General features: G+C 58.6%; 2 long non-coding RNA genes across 2 annotated transcripts; both read left to right on the forward strand.

The window, feature by feature from the left end:
* The first annotated feature begins 536 nt into the window (after positions 1-536).
* Positions 537-1,457, forward strand: LOC141729482 (uncharacterized). The gene is made up of 3 exons (XR_012580985.1): positions 537-625; positions 1,051-1,071; positions 1,161-1,457. It is a non-coding gene; the product is annotated as an uncharacterized LOC141729482 (long non-coding RNA).
* A 1,561-nt stretch (positions 1,458-3,018) lies between these two features.
* LOC141729483 (uncharacterized) lies at positions 3,019-6,334 on the forward strand. Its single transcript, XR_012580986.1, has 3 exons — positions 3,019-3,174; positions 3,365-3,523; positions 5,239-6,334. It is a non-coding gene; the product is annotated as an uncharacterized LOC141729483 (long non-coding RNA).
* Positions 6,335-9,988: the final 3,654 nt, after the last annotated feature.

Genomic DNA, 9,988 nt, shown 5'->3' on the forward strand with positions numbered 1-9,988 from the left:
GGACCTGTATCCTAATACTGACATTCTCCAGGATCTCCATGGCCCAGCACCCCTCATTCCCAAGGAACCTTCTCCTGTTCATTCCATACCCTGAAACCCTCGTTCCTGCAGGACCATGATTCTCCCAGGCCCCCATTCCCATGGGACCCCCCCATTCCCTCAGCATCCCCGTCCCATTACCCAAAATCTCTGGAGCCCACATTCCCCTGGGATTCCCATCCCTGAGACCCCCCAGCCCTGGGCACTCCCATTCACATAGGCCCCCCATCCCCAATGATTCCCCCTCTTCGGGACCCCCGTTCGCACAGACCCCATCCCTGGGTCCCCAAACCCACCAATCCCTCTGCTCCTGGGAACCCCATGTTCCACCTTGTCCCACCCACCCTTGTCCCCAGGTTGTTCCCACCCATCCCACAGCCTGTCCCCATGGCCACATCCTGTGCTTGAGGCCACCCTGCCCCCACCAAGGGCCACCAACAAGTGAGGACAAGATCTGACCTCGCTTCCTTCCCCTTTGGCCAAAGAGCCACCACCCAGGGGACAGCCATGCCCAGCAGCGAGTGACAGCCAGTCCACATGGCTCAGGACACTGGGATGGCCAGGAAGGTGGCACTGCTCCTATGGGGTGAGTGCCCTGGGCACGGGCCTGATGCCCTGGGGATGGGGAGGGGGCACAGAGGGGGTTGTGGGGTCCCCTGAGGTCTCACGTGCCAGCAGAGCGAGAGCATGAGGTGACTGGAGCCATGGGGTGGCTGTGGAGACAGGAGAAGGGGGACTGGAATGTGGAGACAAAAATGTCGGGGCAAGGATTTGGGGAGGCATCATGGGGCTAGTAGGGTGACCTTTGCCAGCATGGGGTGGCAATGGCGTCCCCAGTTCAGGGGTGTCCACAGTGTGACCCAGTGTCCTGCCTGAGCAAAGGGTGGCTGCAGTGTCTTTTTCCCTAAGGGGTCCATGTCACACAAAGGCACTTTGGGAACATCCCTGACACCCCATGCCCCTGTGCCTCTGCCCCTGTCTGCACTGAGCCCTGTCCCTTCTCTCTTCCAGCCCAGACCCTCGGCCTCGCTGGTGAGTCCTCAGGGGGATGCCATGGCCCCACCCCGCTGTCCCCAGCCCTGCACTGGCCCTGGTAGTCTGGTGTCCCCTGTCACCCACAGGTGCCCAGACCACCCAGCTCGTTGTGGAGCCCCCCTGGAGGCCGGCAGTGCTGTGGGATCGGGTGACACTGACCTGCCAGGGCTCGGGGATTGACAGGGCCACCACCTGATACAAGGACGGGCAGCGCCGATGGCAGCAGGGACAGGACCACCTCATTGTCACCGAGAGAGGAACCTACATGTGTGACAGACCTGGCACCAAGTTCAGCCCCTCCATGAGTGTCTTAAAGGGTAAGGTTGTTTGGCTGTCACCTGCCTGGCACCCACGGGGACCTTGAGGGCTCTGGGTGGGCTCCACTCCATGGGTCACCTCCTGGTGTGACCACAGCCTGTCCCCTGCTCTGGGGACATCCCAGAGCATCCCAGTGTGGGGGAACCCCATGTTGAAATTGGGCACCCCTGGTGCACTGGGTGGGACCAGGGGTCCCGGTGCCAGGACCCCTCTGACCCCAGACTGGCTGGTGCTGCAGGTGCCGGCGGGGGCACTGCTGGATGGGGACACAGTGGCACTGCGATGCCGGGGGCTGGCAGGACAGCACAGTTGCCTCAGTGTCCTTCTACCGTGATGGGAAGAAACTGGAGGGGTTCCGCAATGAGCCTGAGCTGTCCCTGTCCCCTCTGCAGCTGAGCCATAGCAGCCGCTACAGATGTGAGGGCTGGGTGGGGTCCTGGCAGTCATGGTCAGCAGCAGTTACAGTGACAGTGCATGGTGAGCATCCCCACTGCTGGAACTCCAATCTCCTGACACCCCCAAAACCACTTCCCCGCAGACTCAGAGCCACAGTCCTCACCTCACCTCTCCTTCCCTGAGCTCTTCCCTGTGCCAGTGCTGGAGGGTCCCCCCGAGCCCACCAATGGGTCCCCACTGACTCTCAGCTGCCTCAGCAACCCCAGCCCCCTGTGGCCCCGAGCCCCCCTCCTGCACGTGTTCTACCAGGACGGGCAGGTGGTGGGGGGCCCGCAGGGTCCCTGCAGCTGCTGGTGCCCTCCGTGGGGGTCTCCCACTTGGGGAATTACAGTTGCCAGGTGCGCTCTGAGGGGGGGCTGTGCAGAAGAGCAGCGCCCAGCTCTGCGTAACAGTGGGCAGTAACTGCAGGGATGGGCATGGGGACCCACAGAGACCCCTCAGGTCCCCTTCCTGGGCACCTCTGTGTTCCCCAGACACCTTTCTTGGGTTCCTCCACCTCTGCCCTGAGTCCCCACACCCCTCTGTACTGTGACCCCATCCCCAACATTATCCATCACACCCATCCCTCCTTCTTCCTATCCCCACACACCGGCTGCCAGCCCCTCCTTGTGCCCTCAGCCCTGTCTGTGTCCCCACAGTGCCTGTGGCCAATGCCACCATCACCCCCAGTCCCCTGTCACACCAGGTGCATGCAGGTGACAACATGACCCTGCGCTGCTCGGTGCAGGTGAGCTCAGCCCGTCACCTTCACCTGGATGCACAACGGGCAGAAGGTGGCCTGGGGTCCCCTCCTGGAGCTCAGGGCCATCGATGTGGGACATTTGGGCACCTACCAGTGCACGGCCACCAACCAGCTGGGACAGGACAGGCACCGCATATTCCGGGCACTCAGCCCAGAGGTAGCACTGGAGATGACACCTAGCTCACCCTCGGTCACAGGTGGAGTCATGCAAGGTCACCGGGGTGTTCAGGATGCCTGCAGTTCAGGGTGACCCCAATGTGTTCCCCTCTGTCCCCAGCAGTGGCTGTGAATGTCGTCAGGACCCTCCTGTTCCTGCTCCTGTTCCTGGCTGTCATCAGGGACTGTCACTGGTGGCACTGCGGGGGTGGGTGACAGGGGAGCGTGATGGGGGTCCTGGAGTAAGGGGGAGGCACCAGAGTGAGGGCAGAGATCAGGGATCCATTGGGAATCAGGGCTGCAGTGGGGATTTGGGTGTTCCATTGGTGGTTGGAGCTGCTGAGGTCCCAGGAAGGTTCAGGGGTCCCAGTGTCCCCACGGTCACACCCTCCCCTTTCCCTTGCAGCTGCCAGGAAGCTCCAGAACAGGTGAGTGGGAAGCTCGGGCTGGGACTCCCCTTTACCTCTCCCCAGACACCTCCCAAACCCCCTTATCCCCACAGGAACCCCCAGGGGGAGGGGGCTGTGCTCAACACCCACATCATGAGCAGTGAGTGGGCAGGATGAGTACAGGGGGGGTACAGGGACACATCACCCACAGGTGTCACCCCCCACCCAGATCCCCACAACCGGCGTCACTCTCAGGGCCCCCATGGGTGTCCCCCAGCCCTGCCCCACCTCAGGATCCACAAGTGACCAACAAGGAGCTGTCAGGACCCAACGAAGGACAGTGGGAACCCCGTGACTATGATGACGTGCTGTGACTCTGGCGGCACTGGTAAGCATCGATTCCCCTCAGGGATCTCTTCTTCTTCTTCTTCACAACACCCCACGGGGCTCCTCATTCCCCCTCCCAGTGCTGGGGGAGCACAAAAGGTTTTTCCCTCTTATTGTACCCAAAATGCAGTTTTTTGGTCAAACTGTGTGAGAAACAAGGCTCACTCTTTAAAATTTGTACGTATTCAATAAGGGATAAAAGGGACAGTAAAGAGCATGCTGGGTGTTTGGCAGCTGCCAGAGGCACACAGATAACTAGAACAATTCTTCATACATACATTTTCATTGTGTTGGTGAAATAAATATTCAGGAGGGTACGTATAACATATTCAAACATTCTTTCTAGTTCAGGTGGTCTGGGAATTCTTTTGCTTGGTTTGAGCCTTGTCTCATTTTCATAAAGTAAACACCATACTCCAGATTAAATTTATATATTTTATGTCCTCACAAGCCCCCCCCCTGTTCTGTGGGGTGACAGTCAGAAGCATCAGTGGTAAATTCCTCTTTGCATTTTTTTTTGTGATGTTTTTTCACTTGCTACTTTTCTTCTTCTGTATGTGTTCTTCTTCTGTATGTGTTCTTCTCCTACAGATCAGGTAGTCCACCAGTACGTTATATCAACATTAGCTATTTCACAAAATTATCTGAGTTATTCTCACCATTGTCACTTATTTACACAAATAAAGGCATTAGCTACTTCTGAAACAGTTAATGTTGTAATACACAGCACATTGTCTCGATCTTGATCTTTTGGGAGAGCCTAAACTATAATATATTTATGACACTAAAATATATATTCTAGGCAGACAGGGTGAAAAGACTGAAAAATTGTAGTGTATCAAAAGCAGTTAAAAACTGATACAAACTGTATTATATCAAAATAATTTGGAAAATCAATATAATAGTGAAAGCCAATGACTACATAGTTATTCATAACAGGGGGAAGGTGTATGGAAGGGTTTATTTGACTTCTTATCCTGCTCTAATTTTTGTCAGCAATAAATTCAATTAATATCTCTAATTCTGAAGCACTTTTACCTGTGACAGGATTTGATGAGTGATCTCTCCTGGTCCTTGTCTCAACCCAGGAACCCTTTGCTCAATTTTCTCTCCCCATCCAGGTGTGGAGGGCAGTGAGAGAGCGGCTGTGGTGGGTGCGGGGCATCCGGCCACTGTCCATCCACGGCAAGGCAGGGAGGAAAATGAGGGTCCAGGTCAGGTTGTTCAGTAGATTGTTGGGGGATTTGCAGTAGTGCTGGGGTTCTCTCAGTCACTTGGGGAAAGGGACAAGATGATCAATTGCTGCATTTCTGGACTGGTTCCCCCACAGCTGCCCCTGCAGCAGCAGTTTCCAGCCAGCCCTGCTCTGAAAACCACCAAAGGCCCTCACAGAGCCACTGCTCGGGCTCCCTTTGTGGTTTGTACTTCTTGCAGGGCTGAGCAAACCACAAACACGCCTTTTTCCTCCACAGAATTTTCACTTCTCCATCAGCTCTAAGGCTGCCAGAATCAAAGCCAAGGGGGCAGGGAGGACCCTCAGGTGCTGGCTGCCACCTGGGGCTGGCCAGAGCAGGGCTGGGCAATGGCCATCCCTGTGCAGTGTGGCTGGGCCATGGCTGGGCCCCACCCTTGGATGGCCACTGGCTTCAAGGAGCAGGAGTTTGGGAGCTCCTTCCTGGCTGGCTCTCCATTCCCCAGCTGATCTTGCTGGCTCAGATCCTGCAGGGACGAGCAAGAATGGAGAAGTCTGGACCCCCCCGGAGCTGCCATGCACCAGGACAGGACCCCCTTGTCCAGCATGTGTCCCCCCTGAGGCAGAATCCCGCCCGGACAGGAGCCCTCTGGATCTGCTCACCAGGAGAGAACTCACCCCCCCCATGTGAGAAATGTGTCAAACCGCCTCTTCCATCTTCTGCAAGAGAGAGAAAGTGAATGTGTTGGGAGTTAAAAGCTGGACACCCACATCCCCCACAGCCTCCTCAGCCCTCCCTGCAGACCCCTCACCCCTGCTTCCCCCACTCTGAGGTTCCCCCAAGCTGTTCCTTGCTCTTGTGCCCCCCAGGACCATCAAGGCATGAACTGGGGGCTAGTGAAATTGAGGGGTAAAATGATGGAAATAGAATAAAGAGAGGGAAAAGTCATTGGAGGCTGGGAGGCACAAACCCAAAGCAGCTCAGACCCACTGGCTCACCCTGCCACTGCCCATGCCTGGAACCCCATTCCCCTGGGAACCCCACCATTCCTTAGTTCCCACCCTCTCTGCAACCCCCATCCCAGTACTGACATTCCCGAGGAACTCCATGGATCAGGACCTCATTCCTAAGAAACCCCCTTCCGTTCATTCCATCCCTTGAAATCCTCCTAGGATCCACCATTCCTCCATCCCATGAACTCAAATCCCTCAGTCTGCCCAGCTATGGGGATGCCCATTCCCATGGCACCCCCATCGCCAGACATTTCCCCTACTCACCACCCCCATTCCCCAGTGACCCCCTTCCTGCCTCCCCAAACCCACCAAGCCACCATCTCCTGGGAACCTCAGGTTCCACTGTGTCCCACCCACCCGTGTCCCCACCCTGCCCCCACCAAGGGCCACCTACACATGAGGTCAAGACCTGACCTCGCTTCCCCACCCTGTGCCCAGCTTGTGGCCACCCTGCTCCCACAAAGGGCCACCTTCACGTGGAGATGGATGTGACCTCGCTTCCTTCTCCTTCATCTGAAGAGCCGCTAGCCAGGGGAGCGGTGGCCACAGCAGCGAGTGACAGCCAGTGCACATGGCTGGGGACACCGGGATGGCTGGGAAGGTGGTGCTGCTCCTGTGGGGTGAGGGCCCTGGGCATGGGCCTGACACCCCAGGGATGGGGAGGGGAGGGGGCACAGGGGGGCTGTGGGGTCCTCTGAGGTCCCCAAGGCCAGCAGAGTCAGTGCATGTTACCCACAGTGGACCTTGGTGGGACTGGGGATGTAGGGTGGCTTTGGGGAAAGGAGCAGGGGGGACAGGAATTTGGGGATGGGGATGTGGGGACAGGAATGTGGGGACTGGCACCTTTGGGCTCCCGTAGCTCTGGGCATATGAACAAGGGAACTGGGATGCAGGGACAGAGGGGGGCAAGAACAGTGAGGATGTGGCCATGAGGATGGAATCATGGGGATGGGATCGTGAGCTGGTGGGGGTGACCTGGGCCAGTATGGGCTGTGTCTGTGGTGTCCTCCTGCCTGCGATGTCCACAGTTTCCCCATGTTCTGCCTCAGCCCGAGGTGGCCTCAGTGTCCCTGTTCCCAAGGTGTCTGTGCCACACATATGTGGTGCACAGGTGGCTGTGACACAGACTAGTCCCCCTGCCTCTCCAAATCTTTTGGGGACCATCCACACACACTTTCCCACAAGAACTGCTGTCCCTACAGGGACAGTCTGGGGACAGCCACCACACACTGTTTACCCTGGTGCCACCATCCCTGCAGTGCCACACCCCCACTGAGCCCTGTCCCTTGTCTCTTCCAGCCCAGGCCCTTCGTCTCTCTGGTGAGTCCTCACGGGATGCCATGGCCCCACCCCACTGTGCCCAGCCCCAAACTGGCCCTGGCAGGCTGGTGTCCCCTGTCACCCACAGGTGCCCAGACCACCCAGCTCCTGGCAGTGCTGTGGGACCGGGTGACACTGACCTGCCAGGGCTCGGGGGCCACCGGTGCCACCACCTGGTACAAGGATGAGTGGCGCTGGTGGCAGGAGGGACCTGACACTGTCACCGAGAGTGGCGCCTACAAACGTGTGACAGACACAGAACCCGGCGCAGCCCCCCAGTGTCAGTAGTAGATGGTGAGGGGGGATCTTAAAATATGAAGGTGGCCCCTGAGAGGTCAGGGTGGGCTCCACTCCGTGGGTGGCCTCACACCCCTCATGTGGCAAGGGCCTGTGCCCTCCACACAGGGACAACCCAGTGCACCCCAGAGCACCCCAGTGCGTCCGGATGTCCCCAGTGCTATGGGCACCCACCTCAGAACAGTCTCATCAGTGAGATGTGACCTTCCTGTCCCACAGACCCACTGGTGCTGCAGGTGCCAGCACAGGCACTGCTGGATGGGGTCACCTTGAAACTGCGCTGCCAGTGCCGGCAGGACAACCATCTCACCAGGGTGCGATTTTACCGGGAGGAGAAGGATTTCAGGGGGTCCCTCAGGAGGACCGAGCTGTTCCTCTCCCCCCCGCAGCTGCACCACAGCTGCCGCTACTGATTTGAGGACTTAGTGGGGTCCTGGCAGTCACGGTCAGCAGCAGTGACAGTGACAGTGCATGGTGAGCACCCCCACAGCTGGAACTCCAATCTCCTGACACCCCCAAAGCCACTTCTCAGTGCACTCAGAGTCACAGTCCTCACCTGCTCTCTCCTTCCCAGAGCTCTTCTTGGTGCCAGTGCTGGAGGATCCCCCCAAGCCCACCCAGGGGTCATTCCTGACTCTCAGCTGCCTCAGCACCCCCAACCCCCTGCGGCCCCGAGCCCCCCTCCTGCACATGTTCTACCAGGACAGGCAGGTGGTGAGGAACTCACAGGGTCCCCGCAGCTGCTGGTGCCCACTGTGGGGGTCTCCCACTCAGGGAATTACAGCTGCCAGGTGCGCTACGAGGGTGGGGCCGTGTGGAAGAGCAGTGCCCGGCTCGGCATCACGGTGCACAGTGAGTGCTGGGATGGGCACGGGGAGCCCCCACAGATGCCTCGGGTCCCCCCACACTTCTTGGCATCACCCAGCCCTCCCTGACGCCTGCTCTGGGGTATCCAACCTTTCCCAGATCCCTCCCTGGCTCCCACCATCCTTTTTCGGGTCCCTCACCGGGTCGCCCAGCCCCTACATGGGTACCCCCATCCTTCCCTGGTGCATTTTCTGTGTCTTGCCATCACTGCCCCAGGTCCCTCCCAAGGTCCCCCCATTCCTGGCTCATGTTTCCCTGCATCTCATATTGGGTCCTCTCACCCCTATCTGGGTCCCTTCACCCCTCTCTGAGATTTCGCAAATTCCCCAGGTCACAGCATCCCCTCCCTGGGTCCCCATACCCTTCCTGGTGTTTCTCACCTCCCTCTCCAGGTGTTCCCTCCCTTAAACCCCCCATTATCCCTCGGGGTTCTTTTCTAAGACTCACCACCCCAATCTCTGCAACCCCTGTCCCTCACTGGGGTCTTCCTGCCCCTCCCTGAACCCCCTGTGTCCCTGAATGTCGCTTGGTGTCCCCCTATCCTGCAGGGGTCCCACCCACACAGGTATCCCTGTCAGTGCAGCCCCTGGGGGACAGGTGGCACTCAGAGACCGACTGGTGCTGAGCTGTGCAGTGGCCATGGGGACAGGTCCCCTGCCCTTCTCCTGGTACTGGGATGGCGTGGGGGCACTGCCAGGCACCAGCCCCCACCTGGAGCTGTGCCACATTGGGGACAATGACAGCGGCCAGTACTGGTGCTGTGTGAGAAACGGAGACAGTGGCCCAGGGTGACACCCTGAATGTCACCATCCTGGGTGAGTGGGACCCTCGGGATGGGAGTGAACCTCACCCACAGCAACTCCATCTCACCTCAGCAGGTGCCAGCCCTGTCTGTGTCCCCACAGTGCCCGTGGCCAATGCCACCATCACCCCCAGTCCCCTGGCACATCAGGTGCATGCAGGTGACAACGTGACCCTGCGCTGCTCAGTGCAGGTGGGCTCAGCCCCTGTCACCTTCACCTGGCTGCACAATGGGCAGGCGGTGGGCCAGGGTCCCCTCCTGGAGCTCAGGGACATCACTGTGGGACATTCGGGCACCTACCAGTGAGTGGCCACCAACCAGCTGGGACAGGACGGGCACCGCATGTTCCGGGCACTCAGCCCTGAGCTGGCCCTGGAGGTGACACCTGGCTCATCCTGGGTCAGAGGTGGGGTCATACAGGGTCACCAGGGAGTGCAGGACCCCTGGGGTGATGGGTGACCCTGATGTGTCCCTCTCTGTTTCTTGCAGTGGCCACAGGGGTCAGTGGGGCCCTTTTGTTCCTGCTCATGGGTGTCATTGTGGCCTGGCACCAGTGGCACCATTAGGGTGGGTGACAATGGGGGTCCCAGGGAGTTGTAGAGGTTGAGAGAATTGGGGAACCATAGGGAACGATTCAAAGACACTCAATTATGACTTTGGCTGAGGGTCCTGTAGGGCTTGGGGAGTAACTGGAAAGTCCTGCAGGGATATTGGGGGTTCTTTCAGTGGCCCTGTGAGTGTTGGGAGGGTCTCTGTCCCTGCTTGGCTTTGGGTTCTTGAGAGTGATTTGTTTGGGGCCACTGGGGAAGCTAATGAATTCTGAGGTGATTCAGGAATGCTTAGGGGTCCTATGAGAAATTGAGAGTCCTATCAGTGTTCAGGAATCCTGAGAGGGGTCAGGGCCCTGGGACCCCAGAGTCAACCCTCCCCTCTTACCTTTGCAGCTGCCAGGAAGAACCAGGAAAGGTGAGTGG

Source organism: Zonotrichia albicollis, chromosome 7 (assembly GCF_047830755.1).
Source record: "Zonotrichia albicollis isolate bZonAlb1 chromosome 7, bZonAlb1.hap1, whole genome shotgun sequence".
Classification (NCBI taxonomy): Eukaryota; Metazoa; Chordata; class Aves; order Passeriformes; family Passerellidae; genus Zonotrichia; species Zonotrichia albicollis.